The 25285-nt window shown below is 45.2% G+C and overlaps 2 long non-coding RNA genes across 2 annotated transcripts; both read right to left on the minus strand.

Moving 5' to 3' along the window:
- Window positions 1–676: 676 nt before the first annotated feature.
- LOC118176239 lies at window positions 677–20727 on the minus strand. The gene is made up of 3 exons (XR_004755313.1): window positions 20628–20727; window positions 2106–2295; window positions 677–1985 (listed from the first exon to the last, which is right to left on the minus strand). It is a non-coding gene; the product is annotated as an uncharacterized LOC118176239 (long non-coding RNA).
- Window positions 20728–20808: 81 nt separating this feature from the next.
- LOC118176240 lies at window positions 20809–21324 on the minus strand. The gene is made up of 3 exons (XR_004755314.1): window positions 21292–21324; window positions 21031–21212; window positions 20809–20868 (listed from the first exon to the last, which is right to left on the minus strand). It is a non-coding gene; the product is annotated as an uncharacterized LOC118176240 (long non-coding RNA).
- Between the last annotated feature and the right edge of the window lie 3961 nt (window positions 21325–25285).

Consider the following 25285-nt stretch of genomic DNA (forward strand, 5'->3'; position numbering starts at 1 on the left):
CCCCCTTTTAGTGACAATACTTCAAAAGGGACTTTCATTATTAGTTCAAGGATTCAATTAATATATAAACAAAATTAAAACAGCTGGATACCAGTGTGCATCAGGGCTGTGAGCTTTGTTGCCAGTGTTTGGGGACAAAACCACAAGTGATGCTCTTAACCAAGCTGTCCGGTTTTCCTCCACCAACACCAGTGGAGACTGCTCACTGCTGGCTCCGCTCCCTTAGCTAAAGCAGTCCTTGCAAGAGGCGCGGGGACATGGGAAAGATAGCAGCAGAAATCATCTCTGCGCCTTCTAACCAGGAAGAGTTCCAGGTGGTCAAAGACTTATAATTTGCTATTGACTTAGAAATGGATTCTTAATAATCTCCTTCTGTGGAAGATGCAGGGGAAAAAAGAGAGAGAGAGAGAGAGAATGATGTGCAGAGGAGCCTGGGAAAGATGTTTTATTGCTCAGAAAGAGTCAAAGCAGGTCTTCACCACTATTTTTAACTCCAAGGACCTGCTCTCCTTCCCAGCTCCAAGTCTAGAAGTTTCAGCCAAGAAATGCATCCCAGACCACCTTCAGAGCCCTTACATGTCTAGAACATGAGGGCAACAGCTGGAGACTTTACGCGTACTTGTCAGTAATGCTGAGAAAAAGAAAAAAAAAAAAAAAAACATTTGCAGGAACAATAATCTGTTTGGGAACTGAAGGAGGGTAACAATTTGCCTGTATCTTAGCAGCCAGTTCTAAGTTCTCTCCATAGCTGGCATCGCCAACGTTCCTTAAAGCAAAGTGAAATTGTCTTCCACTACAAAATACATTGGCTGATATCAGAATAAAAGAAGCATCAGTAGAAGCTGACGCAACAGCTGTTCACTTTGCTTTGAAGTATCCATTAGCCACATTCCTGCAGAACATGCAAGTGTCACGTAGGACGGGGCAGGTGAAAAAAATAATCCAAGCTGCATGCCAAGAGGTTGGGTGCATGGACAAACACAAAGCATTCCAGCTTGTCTACGTAAATTCTCCTACTGCCTTTTAGAAATAGAAAAATCTCTTTAAAACTATTAGCTATATTTAAAAATTATTAGTTTGTCTTCATCCGTGAACGTTCCCAGGAGAGACTGCTATTTCAGTCTTTCTTCCACCTAACCCGTGCAGACGTCTGAGAGCAACCCCATTCTGCTAACAGCTGAAGTTGCTTCCGCACAACCTGGCACAGCCCAGATTTACATGAGTGGAAACACAGCCAGATCCTGCTGGGCATTTCCAGATGATGAGAGTCAAAACCGCCTTCACGTTGAAGCTTTCCTTCCCCAGCCCTTGCACCCCCATGTACAAAAACAGCCAAACGCCCCTCAGCCCCCGGTTCCCCTGAGACAAGGCTCCCTGCACCACGCGCCACTCACTTTTCCTCCAACGCTCCCTTGTTGCAGGTTGCTTGCAGGGTTGCTTATGGCCATGTGTTGCCTCTGAAGGGACAAAAGGATCCCCGCTTCGGGCTGGATGAGATTTTCACGTGCTTTCAGTTTTGTTTTCTTGTCTGCCAAGCTTTTGCTGAAGATACTGCTTAGAGGCAAGTAGAATTCTTTGGGTTAAAAACAGCATTAATTGTTTCTATGGCATTTTACATACCCCCACTTGAGCGAGGGTCAGGCACAAGTGCCACCGCTCCCTAAGAGCCCGTCACACTTCAGTAGCTGATGTTTGACCTGGCTCCCCAGGGCAGACAACTGCACGCGAGGCATTCAGTCCAGAGGGATCCACCACACACACACCATGCAGCCCTCCTCAAGCCAGGCCCAAAATTTGGCAAGTCCACAGCTGTCAGGTGCCAAAGACCACGGCGGAGGTCAAGTCCCTGCAAGCGTCTCTGGTTCCTATAGAATCCTGCTGAATGGGAAGTGCTCGGGTGGTCCTGGGAAGTTATCACAGTACAGGGGAGACCTAATGAGCCCCAACAGCACCACTTGACTGGAACATGAAAATCCGTTCCTAACCTGAAATTTGATAATCGGTTTAACCCTGAATATAACAAGATATACAGCACTTGAAAGATTTTAACATCGCTCACAGCAGGGGCCCTTGCGAGGCATTTAGGGCGGATCTACATCACGTACCCAGCCAGCAGATGCCCAGCACGCACCGCTCGATGCATGAAGGCTGCCGATAAGGCGTCACTGCAGCAAACTAGCAGAGGCACAGGCTGAGCCAGCTCTCAGGTCTCTGCAAAGCCTCCCGCTGGCCTCATTCTTTAAAGAGTTCAGACGGGTTCCTTGGGACTTCAGCATGGGATTTTTCTATACACACCTAACAGGAACACAATTTCACTCAGTTCTATAGAAAATACCGCTTCTCACAGGCCGTTGCGTTTTGTTAGCAGACCTCTTGTTTCCGGCTGCTGTTTAACTCAGGCTCCATTACCGTAGCTGCTGGCCAGCTCGGGCTCTTCAATGCACCCACCCTCACAAACTCCCAGCGGCACAGGGCCCAAGGCTACCCGTAGCTCCACCGGGTTGCAGAGGGAGTAAGGCACCTCAGTGAGTTAGGGTAACTGGGTTTTAGAGACTGGGTACTACCACACAGGAAGGCTGTGGCAGAGCAGGACTTCTCAGAGTCCTCGGTGAACCTTGGAAACCTTCTTCCATAAATCCTTCAAAAATCTCTCAGCAGAGCCTATGCTGAGGAGGTTCAGGAGGGGAGTGCTGCCAGCTGGGGTATCGCTGTGGGAGTCCTGCTGTCTCGCTAACGTGTGCGCTTAGCACAGACACAGAGGAGGAGACTAAAACCAACAGCCAGAAATAAGAACGTGGAACAATTTCCTCCTCACTGCTCACTCTTGGGGGTTCTCGTTCAGATCTATTTTGACGTGATTACTTCGGGGTTTAATGCTAATAAGGTTGAATTTAATTGCAGTCTTGCTATTCCCTCTGAAATCATAAGGTTTACATGTAAATAATTTGAAGGGAATCATTTTTTCACTGCACTTTCCCATAAAGGAAACCAATGAGGGAAGGAACAGCCATATATTGGTGTTGATAATATGTCCCTCCAGAGAGGTATTCACTGCATACCAGATGGCACCAGGCCAGACTGCGTCCTCGGTAGCATTAATTTACGTGCAGGATTGCCAAAGACTGGATTTGGGAAGTCCTCCAGCTAACAAAGAGATTCCCTGTGGTCACTTCTAAGTGGTACACAGTGATTTTTTTTTCCCTTTCTCTTTCCCCATTTTGAAGAGGCTGGGGTTATGCTGTGCATGCTGCCAATTCCCGTTCATTTATCTTTTTACCGTCTGCTTCTGGTAACTTCTGTGGGCCAGACACTTTGGGTTTTTATTATCCATATTTAATGTGACTATCTGGGAGGCTCTTCCTCTATTGCCCCCCCTCTTTTTTCTTTTTTTTTTTCCTTTTTTACAGTCCTGAGCAAGCAATATTAGAAAAAAAGAGATGAAAAATGATCCTGTTATTCACAAGCTGCCTTGCACTTGGACTTCGCATCTTTTACTTAATAGAATCTTCATCAACACCAGCAAAAAGTTATTAACTCTTTGCATAGAGTCTATGGAACTGCTCCTGTCTGTACTGTCTGGAAAAAGAGGCCCCAGCAAAGCAGCAGGCCAGGGCCAGGAGGAGGTGCCCAGGGTGAACCCTTCGGGGAGGAAAAAAAAATAATCCTCCTATACAGAATCTTATTGCCAGGGAGTCAATAGAGCAGAGATAGCTGTCTGAGGGCCTGGTCTTCAGCTGGCAGACCTTGCACCAGGCTGTTCCCGTCCGCTCAGAGTGCAGGAGCGCTCCAAGAGGTGCCCCTCGGGTTCAGAACTGGTGGGACCGAAGGAGACCCGAGGGTCACTGCAATGTTACAAGTTCTGGAGAGGCTGCCAATCGTGCCTCAACTTCATCCTACAAAAAAAAACCAACTAACCAACCAACAAAAACCATACAGATAGCCAGTGGAGCTGTTGCATTTAAAAAAATAACGTCCTGGTTGAAAACAGCCTGCAGAGCAATTCAGCTTCAGCTTTCCTACACTTGAAATCTACACGTGTGCTCTCACCCCACTAAAGACAAATAGAAACACTGTCACTGCAGAGCCTTGCTCTGAAAACTAAGTCTGTAAATGGAGGCTGGTAGATTTCTCATGATATTTTAATAAACTTTGTATGACATGACGTAATAAAGGGGCTGCTTCCACCTGTTCCTCAAACTACCTGAAGCTCTCCCATAATGCAGAAAAGTAGAAAGTCGAGTCTACTGCCCATTATGGATTTTTTTTTAAACTGAATTCTGCTTTCAGTGAAAAGCTACTTATCAAACCCAATTGCAAGCTGTCAAGTTGTGTGCATTTAGGCCCAAAAAGCACAGCTAGTATTGCAGGGGGGGTAATCCATTTGTGGGAAGTCACCGGGAGGATGAAACTAGCCTTCACAGTGATGATGACACCTTGTCCTCAATAGCTACAAGTGCTCCAGACTCCCAAATCCCTCACCACTGCCCAGCAGTGCCTTTCTCTTCACATCAAGTGCAGACACTGATGCAGTTTTGGTATAAAGAGAACAGCACAACTTTCACAGCAAGCACATTGATCATCGTCCTTAGGGGAATCTAAGTGTGGTAAATGGCATTCAGTTAGGGGGGTAGAGAATGGGCACAAGTCTACTGGGAGCAAGAGAAGAGAGAGAATTCCTGCCTGGGACAGGGAACAAGAGAATGGTACAAGGAGACACGTTGAATTTCCACTCTAAAGGCAAAGAGGAGCGGGCAGCTGCCTTGCACTGAGAAGCAGGGGAAAAAGGCCAGTGAGGAGAAGCTGTCTGGCAGGCGGCAGGTCCCGACCCTGCACTGAATTTCAAGCATCGCCAATGGTTAGCAGGAGATCGCTGCATCTTGACAGAAGTGAATTAGCGGTGAAATAAAAAGGGAAGATGATTTGCCCTGTCCTCTTTTGCTGTACAGGAACATGGGGGCTAGCAAGTGTGATGCTCAATGGCATAACACAAAGATTTAGAGAATACAGACCGAGGGAGCTAATTGGGTTCTTGACAAAATACATATGCACCTAAATAACATCCCAAGTGATAGAAATACACATCTCGATTCATTTCACTGTCAGGAAAGCTCGGCAGCATCCACAGCTTCACGAGGGCTTTCTTCTGCACGCCACCGAACTTCAGTCTTTGGCTGTTTTATGCCTGGCAGCGTTGTGAGAAGGACGTTGTGCTGACAGATATCGATCGTGTTAGGGGCTTCCCCAGCACAGCTGTCCACACTGGTAAGCTCCTGGGATTGCTTCTGAGCTGGCCGTAGGGCTTTGTTTGTAAGCAGACCATTACGAGCTGACTGCGTGGGTCTCTAACTGCTACAATCCCTTGTATTCTCTGCTCTGTGTGATGAGACAAAAAACACTACATCGTAACGGGCTTGGATGAGTCCTAGTTAGGGCTCTTGCCGGGTGAAGGTCAATGCACGTTAAGTAACACCAGGTGCAAATGTCAAAGTGCCACATTAGCCTTTGTACAAAGATCCATTCCACCTCAGTCCCACACAACACAACTGGATTCACCACTCCAATGCACTTTGTAAATCCGGTCTGACAAACAGCTGCTGAGAGCCACAAGCTACAGGATTTCACATCAGCCCCCTTTTAAGTCCCTGCTTGCAAGCAGGGGGCAAAGCAAGGTTAAAGCTCCTCGCACAGGTCCCTCCCAGGCACAGCTGCCACGTGCCTGTCCTTTCAGCGACTCGCCCCACTGAGCTGCCTCCCGCTTTGGCCTCCATAGGGCACATGCTGGGGCTGTCCGGGATTTGGGATCCTTTACAGCAGTGGGGAAACAAGGGGGAAGCAGGGTGCTGCCGCTCAGACAGCACACAAGCACGAATCCACCCACCCTTGCAGAAAACTTTGCCGTTTTCTCAAGGCTGAAGGCATTTGGGGTTAATAGTTAACTTCTCTGGGTTCCTTTAGGATTATTTTTTTTCCCAAGGGATGGTTGTTTCAGGGTTCTAGAACGTCAATTACCGATTTATTTCTTTAATGGTGACTCTGAGAGGATGTAGGCAGAGCTGCACCCCAGCAGCCCCCCCTCCATCACACTTGTGCATCCTCTGGCACACCTCGGTTTACAGCGAAGCACAAGCCATCTCTGACACAGAGCTCTGGCACTGCATACCACGTATCATTCAGGGCCAGCAGGCTTCTCGCCATGAAGAGTGAAGTTCGAGCACCTTGTATTAATCATATTGGGGCAGAAAGGCAGCTTTTGATCCCTTTCCATACTCTCCATCCTAACAGATGACACCCCAGAGGGGCCGTCGCTGCAGGAGCTGGGGAAAGGAGCAGAGGCCAGGAATCCTCCAGGGGAAGCTTGCTTTAGTTCAAATTGAGCCGACCTGGCTCCTTCCTACAGGAAGAGCTGTAAGGTGCCTTTGTGACTTACGAGCAGGGGAAGTTTTATAACATGAAAAATAAAAGCCGCTCAGATCAGTAACAAATGGAGATACAAAACTCTGACATGGATCAGCGTTCGTCAGGCTAACAACGCATCTGGTTGAAAGAAAAAAGAAACATCGCTCTTAAGTGTCTTTTTTTTTTCTCCCAACTGTACCTAGTTATTTCTGGCATTGCAGTACCTGACCTCGAGTATCTGCATAAATGTCATCAATGTCATTCGCACAGAGAAACGGCTGTTCTGATTCACTTTGCACACTCACCTGTGCCTCTCCAAGGCAGGAATAGGATGCAAGGGAAGATGAGGAACGACTCAGCCTCTGTCTACTCCGTAGGTTTCAAACAGGGAAAATAAGATAAAGGGTCTGGAGTGGTTAGGAAGGCATCTTGTAGCATGGTTCCCGTTCTGATCAATGGCTAGGTGAAGGCAAAAGCAAATCCTGCAGAAGACAGGCAAAAGTCTCATGGATCTGACCAGTTTCCAACACACAGGGTAATATAACCAGGGACCTTTAACCAGTTTTGAACACTGAGAAGTCTCAGAACATCCTCAGAACATCCTTGTTAGACGTATTTGCCCCCTGAGCTTATGCTTGATATTTTTGATATCACAGGGCCCAATTCTCCTCTCCAGTAACCCAGCAAAACCGCACCACCAGCAGCTCCAGCCCTCTGCATTTAACAGCAGACTGTTCTACCCCCCATGCCCTGCCCCAAGAGCAATAAATGGCATTTTTGTTAAGCATCTTTTATGACTTCACTCTCACAGCTTTATGAAGCTGCAATTTATCTGTTTTTCCAGCCTTTCCACTGGAGGGGATATCAGTGTTTCACCCAATGCTCTCTGCCATTCTGTTTAACCACGTTTTTGGAGGGACTGGTGAAACCAGGTTATTTGGTGTTGACAGACGTGGAAGAGAGCTTCCCACTGTAATCAGAGGAGTGCCCATCTATACCGCCAGATTCAGATACAGCTTTGCTAAGTCAGAGCTAGGATTTTGAGATTTCTCTACGTTTCTGGAGTTCTAACTCAGTCTGTGAAATCCCCCGAGTACGACAGAAGAACAAAGTTCATTATATTCCTTTCTGTATTAGTGCTTAAGATAAGGAAATGCGGCGGGACTTGGTCACTCTGCTTTTCAGTGCTCAAAGGGAAGCAATTTGCTGAGTGAGAACAGGAAAGCTTTTTATAGCCTGTTTTCAGGGAAGAATAAAAATGCAAGGAAAAAATCAAATGGGTTAGAGGGATGAATACTTTTACTTATTTTTTTTTTAAATAAAAAGCTGTAGAACAGGCAAAAGCCTAAAAAAAAAATCCGTCCTCCCCTCAGTGAAGCATGGGGAAGTGACTTAATGCTTGTGGTCTGCACATCCAATCCCTTGGGCTACGCACCACGTTGCACTCGTGCATCCCACACATTTCCACCCGTATTCAGGCCAAGGGCACTGTTAGACCTGCACCAGAACATGACCGACACCCCGCAGGAACAAAACCTCCCCCCAGGTCTCCACGTGAGCAGGTTCACGGTGGTGCAGGTTGCCCAGCTCCAGAAGACATGAAAAACAAAGCACATTTTGAAGATGTCATGCACGCAGCTGGCCTGAAAGGGTGGTTTATTTCTTTGTACTATTGGCCCTAAACATCTGAACTGAGAGCCACAGCCTGTGTTAGATAAACAAAGGTGCCTAGTGCTCATCAGTACTGACTCGAGGTGGCTTTTAGTAGAGATTGAGATGAAAGCTCCCAGTCAGCTAGAATTTCTTTTGCCCAGTTGAGTCCTTTTCTGAGCACAAGTCTGAGCTACAAGGCTAATTTCTGAAACCACAGAGAGGATTTTATCCAGGGTCTGTTAGTCATCGTAGCAGCAGGAAATTACCATAGAATGGCTCAGGGAAAATAGCCTGGATTTACAACACAACCAAACAAATTGGAAAATTAAGTAGCCTCAGGTGTTGCCTGCATAAGCTCCTTGAAACAGAAAACAAGATCAAGTAAAAACCAAACAGGAATGTCTCCAGGAAGGTTTCTCATTTTCCTAGAGATTTAATATTTAATATTGTAGATCCTACGCAAGGCTACTGTAATCTTGTGTATATAACTTCTCTTCCAAATACGCATTAACCCACTACACATGGATAGAAATAAATGCACTGATGCCAATAACACTGTGCAAAAGAGCAAGCTGCGTTCCTGTATGTGAGCAATTCTTTACCGAAACGTGTCCTGTTGTCTGTGGCTTTACGAAATACTACCATCTAAATCTAGAACAGAGAAACGCGTTCCTGTGAGTTGATCCCAGTCCTGCACTGCCATAACACGATGCTGAACGCTCGTAGAGGGCTGAAAACTCAGTGAAGTGAGAGGGACGTGGGGGGAACGCTTCCGCAAGCTTTACAGGGGTAGCCAAAATTAAAAAACAACAAGGGAAGGATATCGAATGCAGTTTTCAGTACACAATGCTGTACACATTACATGGTTGAACAAATAGCAAAATACTCTCAAGAGCTCTTTACCCTTCCTGTAGTGCAATCCGCATCCTTGAACAAAGTTCAGATACAACCCCCCTGCATATGCCCGCAGGGGAGAGAGCAGCTGGGAGGCAAACCCCGTATCCTGCACAGGATACCTCTGTTGTAACGCTTTTTGCAAGGCAGCACGACAGGGCGCCACTGCTGGACAGGGAGTCTGTACAGGCAGGGGATGTCTGCACGTGTTGACTTTTTGCACCATGCAGAACTCACTTGTAACTCCTAAACTAGCGCAGGCTGTGTCCAAATCTGCACTAGCAAAAGAGCCAGCATTGCTTACCTCCAGCTGCAGCAAAGGACAGGATGATCCAACCACAGCACCATCCCTGCTCCACCTCGGGGGCACAGAAATGGGTGCCTTTTCTCTCAGGCTGGACATGCCGACACAAAACTGCAAGTCCCTGCACGTAACATCCCCCATGGCATCTTCAACAATTATTTACAGGGCAAAGGAGGAAAAGGATTCCACATGTTTATCTTTCGTATAGTGCAATTGTTTTGGCCATCTGGGGGGGAAATGCTGAACAACGTTTCACCGCCACACTCTCCTCACCTTTCACAGATCTCAGTCACAGAACTGCATCACCAAAGCTCGAAGGCTTTTAGAACTAGTCCTAGAACATGAGTGCTGCTTACATCTAAACTGCAGGGAAAAAAACAACACCACCACCACAGAACTCCAAGACAACAGCAAAAGTCTCCACAAAAATTGAAGATGACAGCACCAGGACAGGGCTTGATAGCCCGCCCCCCCCCCATCTCTGGTTTTCCACAGAGGAGTTCTATAAATGGGCAAGTTTTTACTGTTCCTACTCCATTTTGATTTGCATACAAACCATTACAAACAAAAACAAGCTATTTACATACATAATATACGAAATTCCTCCACTGCACCTTCATGACCTTGACTGCTACCTGCCCAGCTTCTCGCAGATGATTTGAATTTGGAGCATGAAAAATCTGGCTAACAAGTCCTTTGCCTAATCCTAAAGCATCTTATTTTCATTAAGGCATTTGGAGACCCAACATGTAATTGACATATGCTTTTGAGAGAGATTTACCCAGGGCAAAACTGAAAATTCTGATTTGCACATCAAGTAGTAGCTCATCTGCAGCACCAGGTACAGAAAGTTAAATACAGACGAGATTTCTTTTCCAAGGCTCTGTTCCAAAACTCATTGCGTTCACTGCTCCAGTCTGGAGTCGCGTGCAAGGGGGCAAGCAAAGCCTAGGCAGTCTTGAAATAGGAACACTTCTATTAAGAATAAATGAAAGTGCATCTGAGATGAGCATCTTTAGCTTGACAGAGTAGCGGTGCCTCTGCATAATACTAATAAAGCAAGTCCGTGAAAGAATATTGGTTTGCAATCTGGTTGTATGTATGCAAAAATACTTACTGCAAATACTGCTGAAATGTGTTGATCCCTTAAAGACAACTACTGACTTTATAATTCAGATTGGTACAGTGTTTACCCTTCTGGGAAATAACAAAAATCAAACTGAAAATTTTAGTCTTACTGTACACCACTTCGGCCTTGCATTTGAAGAATCTGAGTTCCAAGAAAACTTCAGCATGAAATCCTGTTATGCCTCTGACACTACAGCCCCATAGAAAAGTGTCTCCCAGTGGGCGGTACGGCTAGACTGACCATCTCAGAGCTGAAAGGCAGCCTGCTTTGGCATGAAATAACACGCTTCTTTACATCATCTAACTTACCTAGTGAAGTCAGCATGGCAAAAAATAATAATAATAATGAACCAGCGTTAAGGAAAAACAGCTGATCCCTATGGGCCAAAATATATTCCCCATGAGATAACCAGAGCAGCTTCAAGACAAATTTTGTCCCAGTGTAGAGGCTAATGCTGGCAGGTTTATCTGTTTTGCAGCAGAGCTGCGGAAGGGTTGCCTCCGCTTCTGGAATTGAAACATTTTGGTGCAAATCCTCGCCTTTCATTTGGAAACTGTCACATGCATCTGTTCTTACCCTTCATAAGCTGCTGTACTGAGTGTGCAGGAGGGCATCTGTCACTAAGGCATCTGTCTCTTGGGAAAACCGGCTTGGGAGGGGTTACAGGATAGACTATTCCCATGCCATCCCGCATGGATCCGTACGGATGGAAGTACCTGGTATAGAGGTGTGGCCACGTTCATTTAAAATGCGATAAACACAATCGTACTTGATGGAGGCATGGCAGGAGGCTGACAGCCAGGTGTACCAAAGTTAAGAGCAACAGTCGGACAAAAAAGGGAAAGCCTAACTCAGAAACCCCTTCATCACACCACGGCAGTTTTACATCTCATTCTAACGCTTTGCTGGAAATCACATAAATTCCTTGTCACAAGGAAAACAGAGGCCTTGGTCAGGACTCGGATAATTGCTTCTTAGACATGATTTACTGTACAGGAATGCTGAGTTAATCCGAGCCTGAAGTGCTCCTGGCGTGTCATTATATTTAAAGGTGTGATCCTATTAGGAGGTCAGGACTAAGTTGCAAATAAATACAACAGGAGGGAGTTACCTTCTGCAGTAAAATAAATAAATAAAAATCAAATGCCAATTCTAGACATAACACACGTATCTCACTTCCTTGGTATTGCTCACGATGGCAAAGTGTTTACTCACAACAGACGAGAAGCAGCTGGAAGAGAATGACTTGGCTGCTGACAGACTTTACAAGGTAGGCCAGCGGTATAAAATGAGGTGACTTCGCTGTCCTACCAAAAGCTGGCTGCAGTCAGGCTTCCTGAGCAAGGAACTACCAGTTAAAGTCCTTGCTGGAGTCAACGGGATACCTTTGATAACCACGCAGTGAAGGAGCATCTGCTGCTACTGCCCTGCAGGCTATTGCCCACTGCAGCCTCCTCGGTCTTGTAACCTCCGGGGGGTTACAGCAGTAGGAAATACAGCAGCGGCCCGGCACGCTTATGAAAATACTTACTGCTTTGTGCTCTTGCACCCTTTGGATCCTGAAGTGCTTTGGCACATAAGCATTGCAACTCATCCTACACACAGCCAAGCCACAGACCTCTGTTTCCTGGCCAGAGTCACACATGAGCAGGAGACTGTGTCTGGCTTTATCCCTTGGCTCCCTGTCACACCTCAGATCTCCTCCTCTTGCTCAAACGCTAGATAGACATGGAAAGGAAAGAAAGCTGCTGAACCACTTCACCTGGAAGCATGGAGGATACCCAGATGCTAACCCTTCTTTTCACAGCTTGGAGCAGCACAGCACCAAAGAGGGCACCTCGCCTCCTGTGGGAGTGCTGGTAAGCAAATTTGGGTGAAGTCAGCCCCAAATGTATCCCATCAGAGGGAACAAAGCACCTTTCTGACAGAAGCTCTCAAAAGTGTGAGAGCTTTTTGCAATGGTCTCTCCCCATGAGACTTTACCCTGGATCCCAGGGCAATTCCTGTTAGGAGAGCATCAAAACCTTGCAGAATGACTGAGAGTATACCAGGAACTCCTTGGGCCACAGCTTTCAGATGCTTGAACCAACCTAGGACAGAACGAATCAAACACCCACTGTGCCTTGGAAGAATGCATAGAGCCACTTTAAGACACTAAGAGCACAGTCTGTCATTAAAGTGATTACTTAATTCTTCTACTGCTGTCTGGAAAGCAAATCCTTCAGCAATGACAGACCTCAGCTTTGGGGGTTAGCAGTCAGGACTTCAATTCTGCTGTTTCCCCACCCAGACTTTACCTTGCTGCTCCACATATCACGCCAAGGTTCGTCCCAGAGCTCACTGCACTTTTAATTACCATTTAAAAATCTCTGTGAATGGAAATCACTGCATGAAGCAGCAGGGCTTTTTTCTCCCCCTCTCCTTCTCTAAATGAACTGCTCTTCTGTTTCTTTAAGAGGTTTACTTCTCACCAATGCCCAATTCTTACTGACTTGTTAAGTCTAATTAGTCAGCATTCAGATGTGCCATGCATTAATTTGGACATTTTTCAAATCCCACACAGATTTCATATGAAAACGGACTATTTGAATTTTAAACACAGTCTGTTCCACCAATTTTGACATATTAAGCAAGCTCGCAAGCCATTAAAGCCGTAAAATGCCCGTTGACCTAACAACCTGCGCTGGTAGGGAATGAACAGAGCTATTTATTAACCGATGCTCAGGAGCAGAAGCTACATGCGCGGTCTGGTTCTGAATGCTTTGATTTTCTCCGGGATGCATGAGCTTCAGATGCTGGTCTGTGCATGCAACTGTTGGCCACCCCAGCAGGGATGCAGAGTGCTGACAACCAGCTGCACACAGCTTTCTGGTGCCAGGGACCTCTCCAGCCTTGCCAGGCTGCAGCCACACAATGCAAATCACCCTGCCTGCTTTGCCTTTTCTAAGTGGTAATTAATTCATTTTAGCTAATAGGCTTTAAATACATATTTTAGGGTCTGGATAGCTCCTGGAGATTACTCCTTAGCATTGTTTTCAGAGCAAGAACGTAACTTTTATATTTCTGTGCCAATCTGAGCTGGAGAAAATGCACAGGGCCAGAGCTCAGAGTAAGCAGCAAAAGCCCAAGACAACCAGTCCGAGCCCAAGACAACCAGTCCGAGCCCTCTCCCTGCCCACCACCTTTCTCACTGCTGCCAACTGCAGCGAAGCTGACCAAGGTCTTGCCTCCCCTGACATCTCTACACGGAGCCCTGGGCTGAAATTCTCCTTTTTGTGGTGAAGGAACAGTGACGAAGGGCAGCCCTTGAGGTTCACCCAGTGCCCCCGGCACATCAAACAGTGGGCAAATAACCTTGTCTAGACCATGAACACATACGGTGGCAGCCAGGCTGCTGTGCTGAGCACAGAGACGAGTGCATCCTAGCACCCGCATCAAAGCCTGCTGTACCTCTGCTGGTGCATTTTTAGCAACCCAGCGCAGACACCACCTCTAGACCCAGTCTAGACAAGGCCACCGAGACTCTCTGGAACCAGCGCCGAGTACTTAGCATCCGTTTCCCAGAATTGCAATAGATTCCTTTCAATTCGGCATGCTACCGCCTCCCAAACTCAGCAACCTGTGCAATAGGCATCTCAGGGCTCATAAGAGGGATCGCCCGGCTCCCCTGGCAACACTTCCTCCGCTGAACAAGTGCAGAAATTACAGGAGAAAGCAAATCCAAGCTGATGGCAGCAAGCCAGGGGAAGAATGATTAGAAAAATGCAGGGCTGGAAGGGTGTTGGTGAATAGCAAGCCCTGTATTTCCACCACTGAAGCTTCCAGAAGGCAGCGATATTCACAAAGGCGATGGGATCCTCAAATTATGTGATGGTAAATGAAATGGAAACTGTCTCAGCTCTGCTCAACTCTCCAAAAAATATCAGAATAAAGCTAAGGAAAACCTCAGAGAAGCAGGGTTGTTGTGGATGCCACAATCTTTTGGCCTCACTTGCTGGTTTTCAGAATTGAACATGAGACCAAATAGAGAAGGGGGCTTCACATCTGCAAAATGTTTCACAACGCTGCCCTGCAACAAGATCAGCTCCACGTATCAGCATGACAAAAACCTATCCACCTCTTTAGGTCCAGTGGGCCCAGAGACGAGCAAGAGATTTCTTAATTAATCCAGTGGAACTGCCCGTGCGCGTGGCTTTGGGGGAGGGCAGAAAGAGTTTTCAGGACAGGGATGTGCAGAAATTGATTTGCTTTCAGGCAAACAAGCAAACGAGTTTTTCCAAATACACAGGAAAAAAAAAGGTCAGCTTTTGACCGAAAAGCATATCTCTACCCTAAAATGAAATATTTTACTTTGCCTGTGTAATATATAACACAAAAAGTTAAAAATAAATATTTTATTCCATTTCAAATCTTCCATCTATGGAGTGGAAAAACTTTGACTTGCACTTAAGTTATCAGAGCAAAATGCTTTGGAGTTTTAAAAATGCTGTCCTTTTTCCTTTCGTCATTCTTAGCTGAAATTATTTGCAAACTGCTTCACTCTTCCTTCAGTAAACCCAGAAGACAGCCTCGCTGTCAGGCATTCGATGCTGAGCACAACGATGCCGTTTCTTTTTGGAGCTGTCCCCCGGCACGTCGTGGTACGGACACATCATTGCTAAACGTCTGGTAATGTTTAAGCTACCAAGGGCCCCCGTATGCCAAAGCGAGTTGGGGCTGAAGTCCCCTCTTAGCTCCCAGGGTGGGAAAGGGACCAGCCCTTGGCAGGGCCCCCCTGTGCTCAGGAGGCAACAGCTGCAGAAGCTGCTTCACCACTTGCTGGGCCAGCTGATGCCGCATTAGCGAGGGTCTGATTTAAACCTACTCTGCTGCATCTCTTTGTGAGCTCCTGGTCACTGCTGTACCAAACTACCTGTGGCCAAGGGGCAGCTCATCAGGATAATCACCACCAGGCAGATCTTCAGAAATACTGACCTTTTTTCTCCTTCACTCTCTGCATATTAATTATACATTTAGAAATGCTGATATTTTAAGGAGAAGAAAAAAATCTTTCCCTTCAGAGCAGTCACTGCAGGAGCCTTCTGTGGTCTCCCTCTGAGAAGAACTGGTTTTGTTTTGCTAAATGACCGAGCAGCAATGCACCAGGCAAGGGATCTGTTGGGACACAAGCTCCACTCTCCACAGGGTTAGGCCCTCCACATCTCAGACGCTCGCAAGCTCTCACTCTGCTCTCAGTGCTGCTGAGGATCCACCTCTCGGTGCTTTCCCCATCCCATTCCCCATCCGGTGGGACCTACCATGGACAGGTGAATTTGCCAATCACCCATGGGGATTGATCGGTGCCAAGATGAGGCCAGAGCTCAGATACCTAAATTCTTTTCCCAATGTTCACCAAAACCCACCTGGGAAGCAGGAATTGCCAAAGCTTCAGTTCTTAAATAAAATGATCAAAAAAGGTGAAGTCAGAGAAAATCAAAACCAAAGAAATTAAAGGAGCACAAAAGCTGTTCTGCCTGTCAGGTGAGGCCAGATGTGTAAGAAAAGGTGCTTCACTGGCTGAATGGAAAAATGAAGCAATGGCTTATACTTTGAAGTGAAAGATCAAACTTTTATTGCCCTTGCCATTTATAGGTCAAAATCATCAAAACTCCCTAAAGCAAAAAGGAAAGAAAGATGCACCCATAATACCAGAGAGTGAAAAAACGAGGATAAAGAAGTAAAAATAGAGATGGTCAGGCCTTTGATACTCAGGAGAGAAAGGCTTTTTTTCAGTGATTTAATTTTAAACTGTGCGAGGAGGGCACTTGGAGAGAAGACGGATGGTTGTCATTACCATGAATAAGCTCGTCTGACACATTTCGTCTGCAACAGGAAAGGCAGAACCTTGCCAGACTGTTGTGGTGAAAATACTCGTCAGAATAATGGCAAAATTAAGCCACTGAAAAAATGCTCAGTTTTAAAAGTCTACTTACCACACTGCTCTTAATGATGTGACTCCAACACTTTTTTTTTAAACTGTTCCTAAAGAGGAATTCTTTTTGCCAGGTTTACAAAGGAAATAAGGTGTATACAACTGCCATCCATGCACCCGTAAGGGTCTGTGCCCTCTGCTGCCAGTGACTACTCAGATCCCTGCCAGAAGGTTAGCAACGTCACCCTAGTAAAGCAGAGGTCTTACACGGGATAATGAAAGTAGAAATTGTACCTGAAAAGTAGAATGCCTTAAGGAACGCAACTCTAAATTGCATTTACTAGCACTGAAACACGTATTCCCACCTCTAGACTGGGAGACATCCTAATTAGGTTTGAGGCATGCGTGGGTCTGCCAGTTCGGAACATGCAAGTAGCAGAGCAGCAACGGGCGGTTTGTGGGATGGGTTTCTTTGTGGGGCAGAAAGCGGGATAGAGACAGTAAAGGAGCGGGTTGCTTGTTTTCTCCACATATTTAAATAGTGGCTAAATGCTACAAGCTTGCTCAGTCAGCATTTGGTACCACTTATAGGAAGCTTTTCTCTCTGTTGGTGCAGCATCACCAGCGCTGCTGCAGAACCGTTTGCTGACGTGCCTGAGTTTGCAGAGACAGAACAACAGACACCGGTGCTGGCAGCAGGACTGTTTCAATTTCATTTAAAACTAAACTTCATCACTAGAATTAAAGCTCAAGGAAGGTGAAACCCTAATCCATCAACTACAGGAAACAGTTTAAAAGGAGGCACTTGTATTTCTACTGCAATTGGAGTGACAAAAAACCAGCACGTGCACAAAGCAGCCTTCCACTCACCGTATTCTTTTATCCAGTACATGAGATGAAGGGCATCTGTCGTCTCTGATGCATCTTGCTCCTAGATTTGTACTGCTGAGCAGGCAAAAGCATGACTAGTTTTGGGCGCATGCCTGACCAGATAAATAAGACTTCCCCGCACTTTCCCTGACCTCTTCAATTTGGTTCTGCTGACTACGCGTGCCAGCTGCTGCTGGTGCCAGCGTGCTGCCAGGTACTCGGAGGACTTGCTCTCTCAGGGCAGTCCCTTCCCTCTCCCACGCTGAAAGGAGCTTCATTTCACAATCTTAGCACAGGCGCCCATTTGTCTAGCAATCCAGACTGATCTAGCACCGTACCCCGTCCGTGACAATACCTCATCCCACTGCCAGCACACACCCCTAAGGCCCTCAGGTGTTATAATGATGAAACACTGAACTTCACGTTCTTGGCTATTGAACACTTGAAGCAGATACCATATCACACCCAAACGATATATTTAACTTGTACCAGGCCACATCTTTCCCCTGTTAGCAAGGCAAGATGCATGACAGGGGCATAGAGCACAGGTTTGTTTGCTGACTGGCAGCGCGATGCCGAGAGAGGTTACATCAGTGGGGTGCAGTCCTGGCAGCACAGCTTCTGCTGCAGAGCAGAGGGCAGAGGCAGGCTCTGATAAGCACGTCAGGAGGACAAAGGAAGTATTGCCATCTTTGTTCTTTACATGTGCTTGAAGATTTAAACACTCCGTGCTCTGGAGAAGCAGCGAGCAGGCCTGGCTATGTTAGTCAGCAGGCAGCTCTCCAGAGCACATTGGTACATCCCGAGCTTTCAGCCTTCTTCCTGCTGGGCTGCCTGCTTCATTTATATATTTTATTCTGTTCCTGTCAGGAGAGGGGTCTGTCTGACTGACTCCCTCGGAAAGCAACCTGCACACGATGAGCGTAGGAGCTTGGTAAATGCCTCAGGCCAACAGCATGGCACACACAGTACCAGCTGCTGGTGAGCAAGAAGCATCCAAAGAGAGGAGCTCGGCTAGAGAAGTGTCCTGACATTCAATATCTAAATCTCACAAAACACACACCCCCACGTTCACAAGCACAGACTCACAGGACGGCAGAAGTTCGGGAGTTTTGGGCTGTTCCAGCACGCTGCAAGTCAGAGATGCAGGACGCTTGAGCCAAGACTTGGTGATCCCTACGAGTCCCTTCCAGCACAGGATGTTCTACGAGTCCAAGCGGCTGTATCACTTAGCCAAAATCTTCCACGAAGCCGAAGCCAATCATCACTGCTAGCAAGAGAAATCAACAGCAACCCTAGATTGTTAAAACTTCTGAAGCTCTCCAGATTTCCAGAGATGATAGAGAAAAATAGGTTATTCCCCAAACCTGTCAGAGGGGTTACAATTAGAGATCCTTTAAAGGTCATTTTCCAGAGGGTTCAGCGTTGCATATGCCACACTATTGGGCACACCTGGCACGTACTTGGGGTAATGGAGAAGACATCATAACACTGAGGCCAAATTTGTTTATTTTTATTCTTTTAAAGTGACCGGGATGTTTTCCAGGAAAGAACATTTAAAGCTGATGTCAACCAATGGAATTGCCTGGGTTTGTCAGTAGGCAGTAACAGGTATCACACGAGTGCTCCAGATATAACTCAGTTCTCTTTCATGTGATCTCACTCACCGGTGAGCAAAAACCTTTATTTAAAGGAGCACTGACTTACTGTGTAAAGAAGTTGCTGCAGAGCACACAAGTCAAAGAAAAGGAAGCTGTACCACAATCTTTCAGAGAGCTTTTATGATTACAAAGTTAAATCAAGAGTTAACCTAATTCCCATTTGATCTTTTTATCAATAAAAGCTTGTGTATGACATGGAACAGCTTCTTCACCTTTCAACCGAAGTCTGGAATAGACTTTTGCTCTTTCTAAAGGGAAAAAAGTAAAATAATAATAAAAAAAAAAAATCAATCTAACATTAAAGGAAGACTGCAAAAGTAACTTAATTCACTGCTCTTACCCTTTCACTGGTGGTATCCCAAGGCACCAGCTTACATTAGATGTATTTCAGTGCCAGGCACACTTCTATAAACAAGACTTCATCCTGATGGGTTCACTGCAGGGATTATTGCTACAAACACGAAGGAGATGAACGGCAGCGTGGTGCCAGTTTGTAACACAGTCTAATGGCTTTACATACCCTACCTGCCAGCACAAACCCTACTACCCGTATTCACTGCCTGATAGTGGGAAAGGTTTTTCGTCTTTTTATTTAAATCCACGCAATTGTCAAATAAAAATAAAGATTAAAATGTCACTTTTCAGCATTTACTTGGAATAAATTTTAGGGGAACTTTGGGTTTATTGCAACTAGCAATAAATGAAGATTAAAGATGGTAAGGGAGAGGTAGGAAAGGAGAGGTCTAGCAAATAGTATAGTGGCCTTCTCATTGGCATGCAATGTTTTTTCCATTCATTTTTCCATTCAGTAGACTGAGCAATGTGTAGAATATTCATGTAGTCTGTTCGTAATAGAACCAGAAGTGGATTCCATTTCTGGTTATTTTATCTGGAGAGGATCATACATAAACCAAAAGACTTTATAACCAAAGTCCTTCCTACTAAAGCTGCATTTCAGACCTTTTTGCTATCTCTAGACAGGTGTAATGCCTCTGACAGAGAAGCATTACCTTTTCTCCAACAGGTGAGAAAAAAATCACATGAATATAAAACTCACACGAGAAGAGACCTCACAAACACCACACCCAGCCCTTAATTTAACGTACCGAGGGGTGGAAGCAGAGTGAAATAGTGGCTATATTGCGTGGAGCATGTGCTGCCTTCAGCTGTGTCATCTCATTTAGACGGTGTCACTTACAGCACAGTTAAACGAGCCGTTACAGAAGGGAGGGTTGTCAGACAAACGAGGATTCCAGGCAATATCCTAATTCTTGAACACAACCTATTGACAACGAGCTACATATGACATGAAAGCTCCCTGGCAGATGGGAGACTGGCAGGCTGTTTTGATAGCTGTAGTCAAAGGAAGATTTCCACGGAAAATTATGACAGCTCTGTAACAGCATTGACAAACTAAATACGCAACCTGTAAATATAATTAAAGGGACTAGAAGGATTGGTTATCAAGGGAAAAATAAAAGGATTTGAAAGGTATACAGGGAAAATATTTAGGCTGACACACAGGAGTTGTATGACAACATTAAAATATGAGAATGATGAATATCAGGAAAAAAATACATTTATGGTGAAATCCACAAGGCTGTTTACTGGAACTGCAGATACGCTTAACTCGGGTAATTAAAGCTCTAAGCAGACGTGGCATTTAAGAAGAAAAGTATAGGAAACAATCTGGCATTACCAAGAATAAGTGCTCCAAGATAATGCTCACACCCGAGCCTTACATAGGACACGCAGCAGACCAGAGACCCAATATGCACACACACGCAGGTGCTCTCTCTTCACACCCACTTGGAGTTCACATTTGTAGGTCTCTTCGTTCAGCGCTGATAGCAGCATTTCTCGTATGATATTAGGGCTTGGGTAGCCAGAGCCAACGTTTAGCTTTGCAAGGAACATACCCAAACCTCAGTGCGCACCAGCAGGAGAAAGAAGCAAGGAGCAGCCTTCTCCTTAGCATCAGATAACCTTCAGCTCAGGTTTCCTTGGGACAGGATGAGCAGGTCAGCACAGCAGGCACTCGCACAAGGTTCTGCAAAGCCAAAGGTGGTGACAAGGTGGATTTGGATAGCCCATCTACCTGCAAGGCAGACACGGCACATGAGACTGTTCCATATTTTATCTTCAGTGTTTGCTTTCAAGATTACATTGTCACAGGTCAACTCACTCAAAACAGAGCTAACAAAAACCTTACTATCATTCCTAAGATTCCCTTCTGTTGTCAGCAGCCTAGCTATAGCTAAACAGATACATTTCCTGAAGGATGCTTTCTATTAATTCCCTGACAGGACTACTCTTTGTTCCATAACGGTTCATGTACTTCCTTTCCCTCATACAGGTAGCTACGGACTTGAAGCTATATGACTTATCATTTTTCTACACATACACAAACTTCTCTAAACACTTCCATTTTATTGGTATATATAAAGCCTGTCTCGAGTGTTCCAACACATACCCATTGATGGATACTCTAGTTGGCAATATCCTGAGCAAGATAAAAAACCAGCACTGCTTCTCAGACCTAACAGCAGCTGCTACATTAAAGTATTCATCATTCACTTTTTTTTTCTTTTTTTTTTCTTTTTTTTTTAATATTACTGAAAACATACAAAGGGAAAAGAGCTGATAGGCCTTGTATGAGCTCTTATAAGATTTCAGGGACTAGCTGTACTTAGGACAGGACTGAAGTAAAGTGGTAGTGGTCTAATTAAAAAATGAGTGAGAACATACGGTTGCTATTAAAGGTGTAATCAGCATAATTGAAGTCACAGTATTTTCACCTGTAACATTTTGAGGACCTGTAAACTAGAAAAAAAAAAGTCTGGGCACCTGTACCTTTATAAAACATTAGCAAATTAGTATTCGACAAGATCGTTTGTTTTATTGTATTTTAATATAGGAGTGATGCAAGTGCAACACAAACTGATCAACAAAGGAATACTAAATATAGGCAAAGTACATAGCCCAAGATGTAGTTTGTAAGTATGTAAAATACGTAGCTTATGGATTTAAAATATACTTCCAGTTTCAGCAGTTTTCCTGCAAAGAGCCTGATGCTGCATACTCATTCCTACTACTCTTTTATTAAGTGAAAGAGACCGATTCTGAAATCGTTAGGGTGTGGATGGTAGAAGTTTACCATCCCTCTTCTGGTTTCTACTGTACATACGTAATGTAGCATTATTAATTTTCATGAAAACTTTTGGAGGTGAAAAGTAATTAAATGACATATTTAACAGCAGTCTTTAGCAGCACTTCGAACCACTGCTTTAAGGAGTAGCACTGTAATAAATGAACTATCGCCCCTGAGTGTGTCTCTCTGTAGGAGCTGCTTGGAGACCTACAAAATCTGGAGTTCCCACTCCAGCGGTGCTGGGCCAGCAGTTCCCCCAGGACTGTGTCACAGTGAGTGGGTCCTGCCCTGGAAAGAGAGAGATGGACAGGCAGAAGCTCATACACTGATCTTAAAATAATGCCATCCCTAGCTGCAAGGGAGCGTGTTGCTATTTCACCCCCTTATAGCCAGCATACTGTCTTGTCTTTAAAAGCAGGTGGATATATTTTTCCTTTGCCTCTTATCAGTGCAAGTCGTTTCACCACAGACCAGACCCAGGCTGTTACTTTTTAAATCAGTGTGTTCAGTGAATGCCCTCTGCCGGGGCTGCCACGTCTCCCTGGCTGGATGGTTGCTTATTCTTGACAGGCTGGGGCACACTCCAGCCACCGATGGAAATGAATCCTCATTCGCATTTACATCTTTCCACTTAACTAATTCCCTTTCTACTCCAAGTCACTATATATATTTTTAAAGTAATCAAACACATATATATTCTCCTCGTATCCTTTAATTTGCTTTATCTCACAATACAGAAAATGGGCTTGTTGCCACTGAAGCTTTACAAAAACACTCCTAGAGCTGATTTTGACTAGGTTAGGTTTTTTAAAAGCAGGAGCTGTGTCTGGCCAATTGACACTTTTCTGTGTTCCCTACGCCCCTCCTGCTGTTACAAGAAGATAGATGGCCCTTCTGAGCACCGCATCAGACTCAAGTAAGAGTATGCTTCTCTCAAGCTCCAACAGTTTGGAAGCCACAGTCAAGACTCAGCTCTTGCCCCTGCCCCAAATTAATATGAGAGTGACCAGGTTGTCCAAGCTGCTCTGCACGGTGTGTCCGTCCTGTAGGACAGCGGGCCAAAAGCGTAAGGGACTCAGCTGAAGATGCAGAGCTTTTTGGAAAACTTAGCATTTGTTTAAGTAGAACGTGTGAAGAATCTATTCCTGCTTGTGGACCACTGGTTTTACAAGCTGTACTGCCATTCAGTCCTTTTGAAAGCAAGAAGAAACTTAAAGGAAAAGGTAAATCTGATTCTAGAATGGGAAACTATTCAAATGGACCTTTGGAGCCATCTAAAAGGACACTTACTGCTGGAGAAAGGGCCTCAGCAATTTACAGGAACCTCAAATTCTTCTCAGGTCCAACCACCAGCTGTATCTTTTGCCCTTCCTTCTCTAGACACTCCCCGTGTATTTACATAGAACCTCCTAGGGATTGTGCAGTGTTTTCCAGTGGCCAAATCTGTATACTTCTGATGTGTCAGATTCATTTAAGGTGAGATCTTGCACCTTGTCCAACCAGACCGTGACAATATTAATGCAATTCAATGTTAGTCTCAAACTACATCATTGCTGTGTATCAGCATTTCTTGCAGATATTAACAAAAACTCTTGCTTCCACTGACGTTTCGACACCATCTTCAGTCACCAGGGAGACACAAGCGTAATTTTATCAGAGCAGAGCAGTGAAAGACCAATATCTTGCCTCCATCAGGGACCAGCTTGAATTACTTCAGGAAAAAAGCATTGCATAGGGATAACACTACTCTTAATTTTGTAATAAAACAGTTCCCTAAGAAAGTTCAAAGTAACAGTCATTCATTTCATGGATCATTTTCTTGTAGCCCACCAAAAAGCTTCGGAAATGTTTCTTTCAGCCTGGAGAAGAGGAAGGTCAAGGGGGACCTTATCAATGCCTATGAACACCTGAAGGAAGGGTGCAAGGAAGCTGGTGCCAGGCACTTTTCAGTGATCCCCTGTGCCTGGACAAGAGGCAAATGGCACAAACTGGAGCACAGGAGGTTCCATCTGAACACCAGGAAGCACCTGTGTGCTGTGCAGGTGACACACCACTGGAACAAGTTGCCCGGGCAGGTGGTGGAATTCCCCTTTTTGGAGATCTGCAAAAGCCACCTGGACATAAAACAAGTGTTTCACAAGCCAGTTGTGCAAGCACAAAAATTTTAAACAGCTTTGAATTTAACATCATAGCCTTCCTGGGATTTCATGCTCCTGTCATGGTTCTTTGCTCTTCTACTACGGCTGAAGTCTGTAAATCACATCATCTTTGTTGCGATTGAGCAGCAAAGTTTTAGAGAACCCTTTTGTACCAGGCAGCGCAGAAGTGCAGCCCTTTCACTTTCTTTTGTGTGCCCCTTTTCAGAGCAAGTGGTCACAAACATCCAGGAACCACCTCTTCCAGGTAAGACTGGCATTTGTGTGATACACACAAATTTGTCACCTGCTACGTCTTGCATGACGGAATTCAGATTTATTTTACTGCTCCAACTATCCCACTGTCTTGAGTCTAACGATCTTCTTATAACTCTGTTTTGTGTACCTAAGTGCTAAGCACCAGACTGCCATGCTTTATGTACAAGGAAGACTACAATGCCACCAGTAACAGGTACGTATTAAACACCCTGATTTTATACACAGACCTAAATTGTGTGCAAACGGACTGCTGCTTCACTTGCCATTAATAACAAAACCACCATTTTAGAAAAAAAGGAGCATCACAGACATCATGCTTCCTAAAAGACAAACACAGCCCAGGGTTATTGCAAGGTGTGAAGTAAAGCAACGCTGGGATAGCAATTACAACATTTTTCACTGTTACATATAAATATCAGGAATGCAAATTGCTTTGATCTAAGGAAGCTGCAATGCAATATTCCAGGTGCAGTTTAGCAGAAATTTATTTCTTGAAAAGCTTCATTAGCCTGAGTAGCTTCAGGCACTCAGGTTTAGCATATGTTCACTTCCTTCCACTCTTACATTTTTCTTATCTGTCAGAACCTTCCTGAATGCTTTTTCTACACATCATCATTAGCTTCCACCACCACCTGCTGCATGCTCCACCATGAGACGCTGCTGCATGCTCCACTTCTGAGACGCTGACTCAGAAGGCACTTCATCTGGCACTAGAGATGCCCTCTCATAGGAAGGATGAAAGCAGGGCTCTTTTTCTCTACAGAAATCTTTCTTTCTTTCTTTCTTTCTTTCTTTCTTTCTTTCTTTCTTTCTTTCTTTCTTTCTTTCTTTCTTTCTTTCTTTCTTTCTTTCTTCCTTTCTTCCTTTCTTCCTTTCTTCCTTTCTTCCTTTCTTCCTTTCTT

Source organism: Oxyura jamaicensis, chromosome 19 (assembly GCF_011077185.1).
Source record: "Oxyura jamaicensis isolate SHBP4307 breed ruddy duck chromosome 19, BPBGC_Ojam_1.0, whole genome shotgun sequence".
NCBI classification, from domain to species: Eukaryota; Metazoa; Chordata; class Aves; order Anseriformes; family Anatidae; genus Oxyura; species Oxyura jamaicensis.